The sequence below is a fragment of the Ochotona curzoniae genome, unplaced genomic scaffold (assembly GCF_017591425.1).
Source record: "Ochotona curzoniae isolate NIBS_2020 unplaced genomic scaffold, NIBS_Ocur_1.0 scaffold_4505, whole genome shotgun sequence".
In the NCBI taxonomy this organism is placed as follows: Eukaryota; Metazoa; Chordata; class Mammalia; order Lagomorpha; family Ochotonidae; genus Ochotona; species Ochotona curzoniae.
Genome location: NW_024467118.1, coordinates 56330069 through 56344776, shown reverse-complemented (window position 1 = coordinate 56344776; position 14708 = coordinate 56330069). Strand labels below are relative to the sequence as shown.

Sequence of the window (14708 nt, the reverse complement as noted above, 5' to 3'; positions counted from 1 at the left end):
TCCCATGTACATTGGTGGCGGGGAGCTGGATCAGAAGTGGTGCATCTGGGACTTGTACCAGTGCTCCCATTTGGGGTACCAGTATTGCAGGCTGTGGTAAGCCTGCATGCCACACCACCATCTTCGTTAGGCGCATCTTGTTAGAAGCGTAACACCAAGTATCCTGAATTCTTTCTGGGAAGTGGGTAATCCTTTGGGATGCCTACATGCTCTTCCTGCCTTTTCCATAACAGACACACTTTGCATTTAAATAAGAAAACAATGTAAAAACCCAAAAGTTATACCCTTATATGAGTACATAAAAGTCATATATTGTATGTTTGTGAGTTGGCATAACCTGAACACTGAATTTGGTTTTTATGAGGGGTTAATCACTGTTAATTCAGTACACTAATAAAAATGGCAGTGTCTCTGTATAACAGCTTCCCCCAGCTGAAATAAAAAAAACAAGCGAGTTTAGTGTTGCAGTCACTCTGCTGAACAGGGTCAGTGATCAAAAGCCATGTGGTTCATGAAAGTTCTACTGAGGGCAAGCAAGGCAAAAATACCGTTTCAGTTCATTTAGTTCTTCAGGCTAGACAAACTGAAGAAATGTCTGACCAAAGAAGGGAGAGGACTAACAAGAAATAGTTCCAAGGATACCCATTGGCACGCATGTTGCCAGCACCTCCTCCCCACAGTCATTCTTTCTCTTTCTCTGGATTGTGTGGGTCACGCCTCTGCATACAGGTGTACCTTACACTAGACTCTCATAGCTTTCTCCCTGAAAGGTCATGGTTGTGCATGTGTGGGACACATTGGCTCCAGAAAGTTCAAAGCACAGTGGACACTTCCTTCCTGATTTTTTTTATTATGACAAAATACTCATAACACAACAGACCCTTTCAATTATTTTTCAGATACAGAGTTGTTTGGTGTCAGTTCTGTTCATGTCACTTGCATCCATCTCCAAAACTGTTTAACATTCCTAACCTGCAACAACACACACCCATGAAGCAGCAACACTGATGGCAGCCATTGGTATATTTGATTCTATCCTTTGTCTTCATGCAGTTGATTACTCTGAGTACCTCTCATAAATAGGATTTTATTTGCCCTACAGTGTGTGGTTCATGTCACTCAGGATAGTGTCTTCAAGGTTCATCCATACTGGATGCCATGACTCCTGCCATGACTAAATAATACTCCTCATAGATACACCACAGTTTGTGAATCCGTTCATCTAAAAATGAACCCTCTGGTTGCTTTCACCTTGTGGCTGCTGTATATGTTGCTGCAGTGAATGTAGGTGTGCAAATCCCTGAGTCACTATGGATGTTACTTTTAATAGAAATCTTATTTGTCACACACACACACACACACACACACAGAGTATATGTAACTAATGATTAAGTCTTCCTGCCAGACCTTCTCTTCTGTGAAGGAAGGGAAGCTACCAACAAAGGAGCTGAGCTTTGGCAGACCTGATGTGCTGCAGCCCAGCACAGCCCAGAAGTGTGGCCTGTGATGTAACAGCCCCAGGTGATGTGCAGAATCCAGCCTGGCCTGGTCTGTACCCCTCAACCCTCTTCTTTTGTGTGGTGCCCAACTTCTCTTTTCTTGCACTGCCCAAACCTTCTTTTTCAGCATACTACCCAAACCTTGCTCAACCTTTATGTAGTAGAAATGGCAAGCCCTCCAATATTGCCAACCTAGAGTAGGCACCATGTACAAATCTGCAGTGTGGGGTCTGAGCTATGGTGTGGCATATTAACCCTGCAGATATGGTATCAGCATCTCATAAGGGTGCCAGGTCTATCTTGGTAGTTTCTCTTCCAATTCAGGTCCATGCTAATGGCCTGGGAGAGATGTGGAAGATGAGAGAGAGAGAGAGAGAGAGAGAGAGAGAGAGAGGGAGAGAGAGAGAGAGAGAGAGAGAGAGAGAGAAAGAAAGAAAGAAAGAAAGAAAGAAAGAAAGAAAGAAAGAAAGAGAGAAAGAAAGAAAGAAGGGAGGGAGGGAGGGAGGGAGGGAGAGAAGGAAGGAAGGAAGGAAGGAAGGAAGGAAGGAAGGAAGAAAGAAAGAAAGAAAGAAAGAAAGAAAGAAAGAAAGAAAGAAAGAAAGAAAGAAAGAAAGAAAGAAAGAGATAAAGAAAGAGATAAAGAAAGAGATAAAGAAAGAAAGAAGGGAGGGAGGGAGGGAGGGAGGGAAGGAAGGAAGGAAGGAAGGAAGGAAGGAAGGAAGGAAAGAAGAAAGAAAGAAAGAAAGAAAGAAAGAAAGAAAGAAAGAAAGAAAGAGATAAAGAAAGAAAGAAAGGGAGGGAGGGAGAGAGAGAGAAAGAAAGAAAGAAGAGGAAGGAAGAAAGAAAGAAAGAGAGAGAGAGAAAGAAAGAGATAAAGAGAGAAAGAAGGAAAAAAAGAAAGAGAAAGAGAGAGAGAAAGGGAGAAAGGGAGAAAGAGAGAAAGAGAGGAAGAGAGAGAAAGAGAGAAAGAAAGAAAAGCAAAGAAAGAAAAGAAAAGAAAAGAAAAGAAAACTCCAGTTTGGCTACAAGCTGTATCCTTGCCATGACGTTTAGGTCATTATAATATCATTATATTAAAATTACTATGGCTGACATTTCCACTCCCATCATGCACCTGACACCATAGCACTTTCAAGATTTCTAACCAAGGTCATGAGCGTGAATGGAACTCTAGGCCCACCCCAAGCTCTGCACCTTTTGAATATTTAGTCAAGGTTCGCCCAGACATCACCATCTGTGTCTTCAGAGAGTATAGAAGTGTCATCAAACCTTGTTGACTGCAGTTTTTCTCGCTTTAGCGTACCTACACTTACTCCTCGAGGACATGCTTTTCCTTTGCTTGCAACAAATCTTGCTTTCTGCTCACCGTTATCTGTGTCTCTTCCTTGGATTCTTTCACATGTAGAAGCTAAAACCTGAAAAATGTAGCCAAGGACCACCCCACAGCAAGATGATACAAATGGAATGTTTAGGTTTTAAACAGAGTGACAATAGATGTAAACAAAAAGAGAGGCTTCAAATAAAAGAATTTAAAGCATAGTTGGACATGAATATCAGGTTTGCCACCATTGCTGTACATCCTGCCTGTCTCTCCAGATGCACACGTGTCTCAGTCTCCTGGAAGTAACCTTAAAGAGGTCAGCTGGTGCACAATTAGAGTACAGTAGTCTTTAGGGTGGGATTACACTCTTAGGCTAGTACTACACAGGTTTTATCTCACTCTGCCTTAAACCTTTCAAATGTATTCTTCAGTTTCAAATGCACTATCAATTTCTTCACTGAAAGAGGGCTGTGGGGACTGGCATTGTGGCACTACAGTTTAAATCACTGCTAGCAGTGCCAGCATTCCACAGGAGAATGTTCTCTGTTAGTGCATCTGAGAGGGTAGTAGAAGATGTCCCAAATACTTGGGTCCTGCCATCCACATGGGACACATGGATCAACTTCCTGGTTTCTGGCTTTGGCCTGGGCTAATCCTGGCCTTTGCAGCCATCTAGGGAATAAACCAGCTGATAAAAGATATCTTTCTCTTTCTCTTTCTCTTCCCCCACCCCTGACTCTATGTAATCCTGCCTTTCAAATATACAAATAAATCTTTGAAACAAAAAGAGCACTTTGTTTTTGTCTTCCGGGGCGGGGGTGGGGTGAAGTTTATACTGTTTCTATTACCTAGAAATTTCAGAGACATTTTGTTTTGGCTCCAAATGCTGTCAGATTTGTTTTTCATAGGTTAAAAAAAAAAGTGGTTTTCTACAAAAACAGCAAACTGTACATTCACCTTGTTGGAGGGTGACCTAAGACTGACAAAACGGGTGGTCAGATGAACATCAGCCCATGTAATCCCAAAAGGTAAAAGTAGAAAGCTATACAAACGAGATGTTTAGCGGAGATGTTTAGCCAGTCACCCGGTAGTTTGAGCCAGCTTCCAACTGAAGAGACCATATGGGATGATTTCTAGGCAACCATTCTGCAGTGCACACCTAGCAACTGCCAACTACTGGCTTCCTTGCTGCTCTTTCTAGGTATAGAAATCCTAATTCCCAAATCCAGTATAACATGAAAAGTCTATGATTGGAGGGGTGGGGATGGGAGGGTGAGAAGAGACACAGACATAGATGGAACTAGATGGAAGGGAAGGGGAGAGAGACAGAGAAATGAAAGATTAATTTTAGGGAAATACTTGAAAACAATTTGTCATTTGTGAATAACCACTTTTCTTTTTGAGAGATTTATTTATTTATTTGAAAGATAGAGTGTCAGAGAGATTTACTAACCTCTCATTCACCCTCCTGCCACCAAGTGGCCACTACAAGCCAGAGCTGTGCCAGGTTGAAACCAGGGCAAGAAACTCCATTCTGGTCTCCTCCCAAAAGGGTGACAGGAGCTCAAGTACTTGACTCATCATCTACTGCCTTCCAGGTTCATTAACAGGAAGTTGGATGGAGGATGAGCAAGGAGGACTTGAACTGGTACCCTAATATGGGGATGCTGGCATTCCAAGTGATGGCTTAACCTAGTGTGCTACAACACCAGCCCAGTTATTTTCTGACTGTTTACTATGTTAGGTTGAAAGCTTACCACCGCTGAAAACAAAATAACTTGTGCTGCTTTACATGTCCATGGATTCTAGTTTTTGGCATTTCTTCCAAAGCTTCAGTCTGGGTAATCTTCTTGTCAAGGAAACAAAAACTAAATTTATACTATTGCTTGGCTCATATTAAGAATGATAAAGACAAGGCACCAATATAAATCATGGCATGCACTGCCACTCATTATTTGATGCAAAAGCAAGATCCTTTTGAGATCTGGAGTCCATTTCACACACAACTTCCATCAGCTAGAACTGAGTGTCTGAGAAAATATTAGAGGTGAGTGTTGAGGACAGCAGGGAAGCTGCCCACATCCCACCTTGAAGCTCCAGGATTCAATGCCCAGCTCTTGCTCCAGATTCCAGCTTTGTGTCATGTGGCAGTGATGGCTAAAGTGATGGGGTCCCTGCCACCCATGTGGGAGATCTGAACTGAGCTCCCTGTCATTGTGAGTAATTTGGGAGAGTGAACCAGCAAATGGGGGCCTTCCCTTACTCTCACTCTCTGCCTCTCAAAAAATAAACTTAAATTAATCTCAAAAGGAGAGTTATCATGAACAGTTACCTCTCTCTCTCTCTCTCTCTCTCTCTCTTTCTCTCTCTCTCTCTCTCTCATAATTCAAGAGTTGGTGGAGAGACAGGCATTGGTGGGAAGGGACAGGGAGATAAAAGTAAAATCCTTATTGGGTAGGAGTAGATTCATAAGTGAAGGATAAAACAAACAAGTATGGGTTAGACAAGATGGAATTCAACTGGTATGGTTTCCCCACAATCACGAAAAGAAAGACTTCTACACAATTGTCCTTATACTCAGCCTAGTCTTTAATCCTCTGTGTTCTGTCCCAGACATTCTGGGCTCATCACCCCAACAGGAGGGAAGTGAAAAGTGCCAGATCCCCTACCCAGACATTTGCTGGAGCTCCATTATTGGTTCAACAACAGCACAGGGCCTGGGAACAGTCTCCTGTCTTGACCCTGCTCATTTCCAGAGCTACACATGCTAACACCTCCCACTCCGCCCCGCCCCCATCAGGGAGGTGCTTTGTAGTTCAGTAACATGGACTATTGCTTTTGCATTCTGCATTCTTAACCTGCTGAATGACCTAGAAGTCTGCACAATGTAAGGCTCACTCTTTGTGATATCAAACTCTGTGAGAATTGTCATGTATCATTTCCTTATTAATGAATGGTGTCATTTAAATATTGTTTCTATATAGTATATTTAATAATGTAACATTTTTTAAAGATTTATTTATTTTACTTGAAAGTGAGAATTACAGAGCAGAGGGGGAGACAGAGAAAGATCTTCTATCTGCTGGTTCACTAATCAGATGACTGCTATGGCCAAAGCTTGGAACCAGCAACTTCTTCTGGGTCTCCCACCTGGGTGCAGGGGCCCAAGTACTTGCGTTATCCTCTGCTGATTTCCCAGATCATAAGCAGGGAGCTGGATCAGAAGTGGAGTAGCCGGGACATGAACTAGTGTCCATACAAAATGCCAGGACCACAGGGTAGAGAATTAGCCTGCTATGCCACTATGCCAGCCCTAATAATTTAATATTTTAATATCAATTTTAATTAAGCAACATCAAATAATTGTCCTAAGGCTGCACAGCTGTTCAACAGCAAAGTTAGGATTCAGCTTCCTCCCCCTTTCTTCTATATGACATTGTTTTATTTCAGGAATCTTAAATTCTCCATATTTTTCTATATTTGGGACATTTTTAGAATTTACTATTTAGGGTTCTTTTTCTTTCCCACATAGTGACATGAACCTTCCTAGACACTGAATCAGATTTGGAAAGTGGTCCTGTGGTTGTTTTTAAGAATTGCCAATGTCACTGGATAAAAATATCATTACTGACTATTGGCTAGCCAATAAAGCAATAAAGAGGCACAGTTTAGTCAAAAGAGTGGATGGGGCATCTTTAACAGTCAATTGTAAAAGTCATGCCATTAACCATGGTTCTTTCCCCCTAGCCGTCTTCCTATCTTGGATCAGCCATAGCTGGCATTTGCTGATCCTTGGTGCCAGCCAGCGTCTCAGAGTTGCCTATTCTTTCACTCTATAATAAACCCAGTTACATTTCCTTGCAAATCCTGTTCATGATGGTTGGCAACCATGGAGACTGAGGAAAGAGGTAGGTGGTACAGTGGCAGGGAAGGACAAGGCATCGTGTTCAACAAACAGTTGCAACTTCAAAGAGAAAACACTGACCTTTTCATAGAAAGTCAGCTAATGAAACCACTGTTTTCCTCTCCCCCTCACCCTCCCCCCACTCTTGCAACGCAGTGCACTCAGCGTGAGGAGTAATGTTTTCTCTTAGCTCTCTTTCTTCCTTATGAACAGAACTGTTGAACAACACAGGCACGTGACCATGCAGAATTATGTTTTCCAGACTCTGACAGGTTAACACCAAGTCTAATCCTGCTGTACAGGTAGAAGGGAAAAGAAAATTTGAGTTAAATGGATGATGGAACATGGAAACTGGGTTTCTTACTGTCAGAGCAAAGGAGGGAAATTAGATGGATGTCTAGCCTAATGTAGATAGCAGCGGAAGATACAAACGTATCTGTGGATCTCTGTAAAAGCTTGGGCTGGCACGTGCATGTGTATTTCCTCTTTCAGCTGAAAACCAAAGTGACTCCTGCAGCACCTACAATGCCTGGCATGTAGATATTGGTTTCTAATGCTATTACCCAATAGAAGTAACCAGAGTTCTTTGGAGAAATGGGGTTATTCTTGGATCAGGGAAGGAAATATACAAGATGAGGCTAGAGCATCTTACTAAGGCAGAAATTAAAGAAATTCTGAAAAGGAAATGTAAAGCCAAAAAACCCACATGTAAGGAGTTTGTCATAAGGCAAAAGGAGTCAACTGAAAAAGTTTCCAGGGAACCACAGCTGGAAATTTTTGAGCAAGAAAAAAAAAGTACTTCCAATATATCCACTGATAAATAACTCCAAGAATTTATGTAAGCATTCTTCCTCAAGGTGGTGGCCACGTAGTTTTCAGCATGGGCTGTGTGTAGTGACTTCCTTCCAAGAGTAAACAATGAGTGGTGGTGGTAATGGTCACTATAGTTATCAACACTGTTACAGCTAGCTGAGTAAGGTCAAGGCCAAGCAGTTTCATGTTGACATGACATGATGAAAGGGACTTTCTGTCCTATGGTCATCTTCCATCCATCTGGTGAGAGAAACGTGCAACAAATCCCACTGATGCACATCCTACAAAACATAGGACTCCTCAAAAACATTAAGTCCACTCAAAATAAAGCAAGTCTAAGAATCTGTCACAATGAAGAGGAGCCTGGAGTGAAGTGGCATCTAAATGTATATGGGGTGGGATCCAGGCATAAAAAGGACAATAGGGAGTGCTCACTTCAGAAGCACATATACTAAAATTGGAATGATACAGAGAAGATTAGCACGGTCCCTGCACAAGGATGATGTAAAAAGGACAACAGACTATGGAAATAGAAACCAAGTACAACTTAGTCATAGAGAGTCAGTATCAAATCATTACATAAATCAGAACAAATGCCTAAGCCTAATGTAAAATATTAATAATAGGAGAAATTGAATATGGGGTATACAGGAATTCCCTGTACTGTCTTCACTTTTTCCCCCCTGTAAATCTTAGTCTCTCCTAAAATAAACTGTGGTTGTAAAATAATACCTAAAGAACCTGGTACTCGTAGATACTCAATATGTGTGTGTTGATCTGAACTAGTCCAGTGAAACTATTGGTATGATTCGCTCCAAGAAAAGAACAAATGACCTTCCTGTCCTGGGAATTCTACACAGTGGGCTAGCATTATTGGGATTTCTCCAAATTCCTGTGTAGTTAGTTCCGCTCTTGAGAGGGAATTTGGAATATGTATATAGATAGAAAGCAAAGAGACTTGTAAAAAAAAAAAAGTCTGGAACAAATACAGATGTGAGCATCAGACTAGGGAGTGACATGCGATTCTCAGAAGTCACTGACTCACTTCAGAGAAGATAAGAGAGATGCATGGAGCTGACCGATTAGTCACACAGCTCTGTGCTCATTGTGATTACACAAACCACACTGTTTTTATGGGCAACACCCAATGAGCCAGACTAAACACAAGGCATTAAGGGTGTGTTCAAATAGGGTGCTGAATGATGACACAGCTCTCAGTGCTTCTGAAAGCCTACACCAAATGCAAGCCCAAGAGCCTGGAGCAAAGTAGTGGGGAAACAGTTCTTGCAGAGTTTAACTAACCAAGTGACAAGAACTCAAGACCTGCAGCCAGGGAAGCGAGGGAGGGCCTTGCAAGAGTCAGGTTCTGGAAGCACTGAACACAATGCAGAGTGAAGAGTGGCCGAATTTCTGGCCCAAGGGACCTAGGATGCTGAGTGCATAAGAGTTTCTCTTGCTTATTTATTACCAGTTTGAAAGGTAAAAACACACACACACACACGCAGGAGAGAGAATCTTCCCTCATTTGGATCACCACACAAATGATTGTAACAGCTGTAGTTAGATTGTTCTGAAGCCAGGAGCTTCTTCCAGGTCTTGCATGTGGATACAGGGGCCCAAGGATTTGAATCATCTTCCGCTGCTTTCCAGGATGCCTTAGTGGGGTGATGGATAGGAAGTGAAGCAGCTGATACCTGAACTGGCACCTATATCAGATGATGGCACCCTAGGCAGCATCTTAACTAGCTATGCCACAGTTCCAGCCCTGCTTGCTGATTTTAAAAGTACATATTTGCTTTTCAGTATTTCTTTCCTCACTCATGTCTATTTTTCTGTGTTTTCTTATGCTCCCTTTTACAATTCACCAAGCACATCACATCAATACCAGGTGTGAGGGAGCAGAAGTGCTGAATGCAATGCCAAGTGTTGCAACAGAGATCTCTGTTACCTGAGACTGTAGGTATCAGAATCTTCAAACATAAGAAACTAAATTCTCTCGTAGCAAGTGAGTAATAATTACAAAGCATGCGAGTCCAAAATTAAATATTTTTTAGGCAGTTCAAGTCACACACATAACCACTTTGGTCCTATATGGCTCAAGCCATGTCAAAGTTTGTTTTTTTTTTCTTTAAGACTTACTTATTTTTATTTGAAAGGTGAAGTGATAGAGAAGGAGAGACAGAGAAAGAGATCGACCATCCACTGGTTCATTTCTTAAATGGCCACAATGACCTAAACTGGGCAGGGATTAAGCCAGAGCCTAGAACTTCTTCCAGGTCTCCCACAAGGCTGCAGGGACCCAAGGATTTGGGTCATTCTCTGCTGCTTTCCCAAGAACATTAGCAAAGAGCTTGATCCAGAGAGGAGCAGCTGGTGCCAATATGGGATTCTGGCTCCACAGGCAGAAGTTTACATACTACGCCACATCAACCCCATCAAAGTTTTGTGACGAGCAATCACAGCTAATATTTTTATCACTGGCTATCTTTCAATGAGTAATGTCATGCTTTATCTCAGTCATTGGACATTTCTTTTGTTTTAGATCAATTTAACTAAAGAGTCTTAAAGTCTAAAAACCTAGGTCCCTCTGAGAAACAACCCAGCGTATAGAGTACTATAAAATAATCCTATTGTCAGTATTGAGATAGCAGCATAAAATACCTAGAATCACAAAAAAAAAAAAAATTGGAAACCATAATATGCATAGTGCCTTCTGGTCTTGCCTACTTCTTGTACACCATTCTCATGTTTTGTATTGGAACATCCAGAAATCCATGAACTGGGCCTTCTTTATGAAGATCATAACTTTGGTTGTATTTTAAAAGCTTCTCTTAAAAGTAACAATACTACTAGCTGAAACAAACAGGTGTCTCTTAGGGTCAGATCCAGGATATTATTTGTGAACTTTCCAGGTGATTCCAAAATGCAACCAAAGTTGAGAACCACTGTACCCATGTGAAGAGCTAGTTGCTAGGGGGAAATGGGATTGTGTGATCCTCTGGCATACTGAGTTTTGGCTCATAGCATTTTTAGTCCTATTTGAAAAAATAAAAGTAAAATTTCACTTTGGAATTCTCATGAAATGTAACTACATGTATTCCTCATATTCAAAGCACATTAAACAATCATTTCTACTTTACCCTATGAAACAGTTGCTATTACCCCATTTTGCTTTTAGGAAAACAAATGAAAAAAAATCAGCAAATTTCCTTAAGATCCATAAGTGAGCGACATGTCAACGCCTGGTTAAGAGGAGAATTTGGGCTATTTAGTCTTGAGGAGCTGACTCAACAAAACCATTTGGCTCTATCATCTACTTCTAACAGTTCATTTCAAGATGTTCACTGTTCCTGCATTTAAAAGTCTCTCAGGTGAGAAATTGGCTTATTGTGATAGCAGGTGACTCAGTTACTGAGTGCTATTTCAGAAACTTGTTCCTCCATCTGTGTCCACTAAGTCACAAAGTAATTTGCTGCCTAAACAAAAATCTGTGTTCTTTAGGTGATTTGTCATTCATTCATTTCATCAATGCTCATCCCTTGCATAGTGAAAACGGGTCCTGCCATGGCAAATTGGATGCAAGCATGTTGGAAACCCTCTGTGCCATGTCTCTAAGAGATTTTCTCCTCAGATATTAGTGGCCATTATCTTCTAGATTAAAAAAATAACCAGATTTTGGTTTCAAGAAGTATACAGCTTAGAGAGTATATACTTAAGGTCACTCTCAACTTTAACAAGATAACTTAATTAACTATAGGAAATACTATAATAACAGAATGTGTTTTAGTTAAAATAATCTCCAGTGATTATTTTAGTTTCATTTATGTAAGTTTAATATGTCTTGTTTCTCCTCTATTTTTACATTTAAGCAATGTTTATTTTTATTTATTCGAAAAGCAGAACAAAAGAGAGAGAAGGGTAGAAACAGAAACATTTTTCATTCACTTGGTTCACTACCCAAATCTTTAAATGCATGCAAAAGCTGAGGCTGAACCAGTCCAGTACAAGAGCCCAGAACTCCACTTAGGTCTCCCCCAGGTGTGACGGGGACCCAAGTCCGCTGCCTTCCTGGGTGTGTGTTTGCTGAGAGCTGGATCAGAGACAGAGGCTGGACTGATACTAGGCATTCAGCTACAGAATGCCAACATCCCAAGGAGTAGCTTAACCTGCAGCACCTACCCCATCCTCACATTGTGTTTAATCAGCTAGCAGCAAACATTGTTTTATACATATTCCTTTGCTACTCATCATCAGATTATTCCAAAGCACATCACATAAAATTTCATCTTTAAATAATTTTCAGTTATTTAACTTTCAATTTGTACTGTTAACAGGATATTCTAAAAATGAATAATTTTCTGTTTTAATCATTTCATATCTGGTTAGTGTTCAAATTTCCTTCGTTGTCTCATGATTCTTAGTTTTATAATGCAGTGGATTTTAAAAATTGTGCTAAAATACATAAAATGAACCATTTTGACCATTTTAAATGTGCAAGCCAATGGCACATGCATTTTGTATAGCCATCGCTGCTAGCCATCTCCAGAATGCCTCTCTACCTTTCAGACTGACCTCCGATGTGCCTACTGAACACTACTAGCTCCTCACCCTGGCCTGTCTCCTACACTGGCTTGGCATTCCCCATCCTGCTTCCTGTTTCTATGGATGTGGCCAGGATAGGGACCTCACAAAAATGGATCAAGCTATACTTGCCATTTTATATCTGGGGACTTATGCCCAGCAATGTCTTTAAAGTGTATCCATTTTGTTGCAAGTATCAGAATTTCCTTCTTCTTAATAATTGAATAATATTCCCAGTCTCCAGTTGTCACACAATTCTTCCTGATTTATTTTTTGTTCTTTGTTTCCAAATTCACTGAATTCCTTGGGGCCAAGACTATATACAAAACATGTGCCAGTGATACTTTCCAAAAACACAGAGGATGAGGAATATAAGAATCAGATGTCCACGACGAGCTCTTTGAATGCTCTTTTTTATAGGGGCTCTAAAACTTCAAAGTTGACCACTACTAAAATGCTTTTTTAAATTCTTTATAAGAGGCAGAGAGACAAAGTGTTCCCTGTCCAATGGTTCACTGCTCAAATGCCTGCTGGGCTGGCCAGGAACTCACTTCAGTCATCACCCAATTACTGGAGCCATCACCTGCAGCCTTCTCTGGTCTACATCAGCAAGACGCTCAAGTTAGAAACTAGAAGTGAGGATCAAATCCAGGGGCTCTGATATGGGACATGGGTGTTCCAACCAGGATCTCAACTACCAGGCTACAGCCTGCCTTGTACCACTTTGAGAAAAAAGACAAACTGCTCTCTATGAATGAAAGCCAGCTGGTGCGTCTCTGCTGTGCACCTTGAGACAGTTACAGAATGCCTGTGACCAGTGAGATTAGCTCTGGGCTCATCAGGGCTGCCCAGGAAGAGGGTTGTGAGCTTGCCTACTGAGCTAGTGCCCCTGCCAGAGATGCTGCCAGTGTGTCCATTCCCAGACAGAATTTCCCAGGATGTCTAATGTCTGTTCCTTGGGCAGCAAGGGATCATGTACTTAAATCATTAACTCATTCTTCACCTGTTCTTTTGAAAGAATAGGTAAATGTCAGAGAACCCCATGTGAATAGATATGTTGCATTATTGATGTCAGACAAATAATACAAATCTAAACGCTCAGAATCCATTGTTCTTCTCTTTATATATTGATGGGGTTGGAAGCTTGGAATTACAACACTGGGATTTTTTACCATTTCATTCTAATCAGCTCTTTACAAATGGTACTGGAAATGCATTTGCCTTAGTAGTCAGATGCCTGTGTCTCACACTAGAGCATGCCTAGGCCCTGTTTCTGAATCTGCCTTTCTGCTAATGAATACCTGGGAAGCAGCAGACGATGACTCAAGTAATTGGATTCGTGCTACCGATGTGGGAGATATGGATTGTGTTCCCAGCCCTAGATATTGTAAGCACTTAGATGAATGAACCAGCACTTGGGAGCTCTCTGTCTTTCTGTCTCTGAAAAATTTAAACAAGATTTTAAAATTTAAAACATTTTATTAATATCATAATCCTAGTGATGACACTGTGTCTAATTGTCATTAACATATATTGACTTAGAATATTTCATTAGACTTGTGAAATGAGTGGATTGTGTCTAAATCTAAACAAGCACAAAATTTCCTTCATTGACGTGAAATATAATTGATGCCTCATACACTAATAAACTTTGTGTTGTAGTTCTTGGATATATATGCAAACCCCTTTTACAACAAAAAGTTCTTTTAAATTGAAGAATAAATAAGATTTTCACTTTGTGCTGGCGTCCAGTCCCACTATGCATAGTATAATTATTTTTCCAGTCAAGCCAAAATACACATCCACAGAAAGTCACAGAGTGTTAATGATATATGGAATTTAAATATTATATGATTCAGTAGACTATAATCTCTCTTGGACTTATTAATGAAGAACCTGATGAAAGTTATGTGTCTTTTCCCTAGAAAAATGCACACCCATGAAAATTTTTGTTCATGCTTTTACATGATGTTTCTGAACCTTCTGTTGTCCATTGCCAGACTCAAAATTCAGCATCTATTATGAGGAGCTATTGGTCAAGGTACATGGTAGGAAAATAAGTCCAAGAGATGAAGCATGCAGCAGGGTGAGTCTAGCTAGTAAGGACATACCTGTATTCGTGAAAAATTATAACAGTGGATGAAAAGGGTTTTATCACAAATGTGGTAACTGCATGAGTTAACATTAGGTTAATTAACAATTCCACCATGTATATACACTTCACACATTGTATTGTGCACTGTAAAGACACAGGATTATATACATCAGTTAAAAATAAATTATTTAAAAACCTGATGGGTTTTAGCTCTTTTCTTTGTGGTCGATGGAACAATGGACATCCCCCTTCCTCTGGCCAGAATGAGACAGGGGAGAGTGTTTGCTCTAGTTACACAGCAAGTTTTACTATTATTTGAATGTAAAACTTCTAAACACAGTTCACTTAATTTGCATGATTGATGTGGGAGGCTCTATTGCCTTAGGTTTATTTCCATATTAGTCTTGGAGTGCACCTCCAATGCTCACACTGTGGGCTCTTCTGCGAACATGTTTCTATTCGCTTGGAAAAAACATGTAACACTGTTCTTGGTTG

The 14708-nt window shown here is 40.7% G+C and overlaps 1 non-coding gene across 1 annotated transcript; it reads left to right on the top strand.

The window, feature by feature from the left end:
* Positions 1-7964: 7964 nt before the first annotated feature.
* On the top strand, positions 7965-8072 carry LOC121146891. The gene has a single exon (XR_005882270.1). It is a non-coding gene; the product is annotated as a U6 spliceosomal RNA (small nuclear RNA).
* Positions 8073-14708: the final 6636 nt, after the last annotated feature.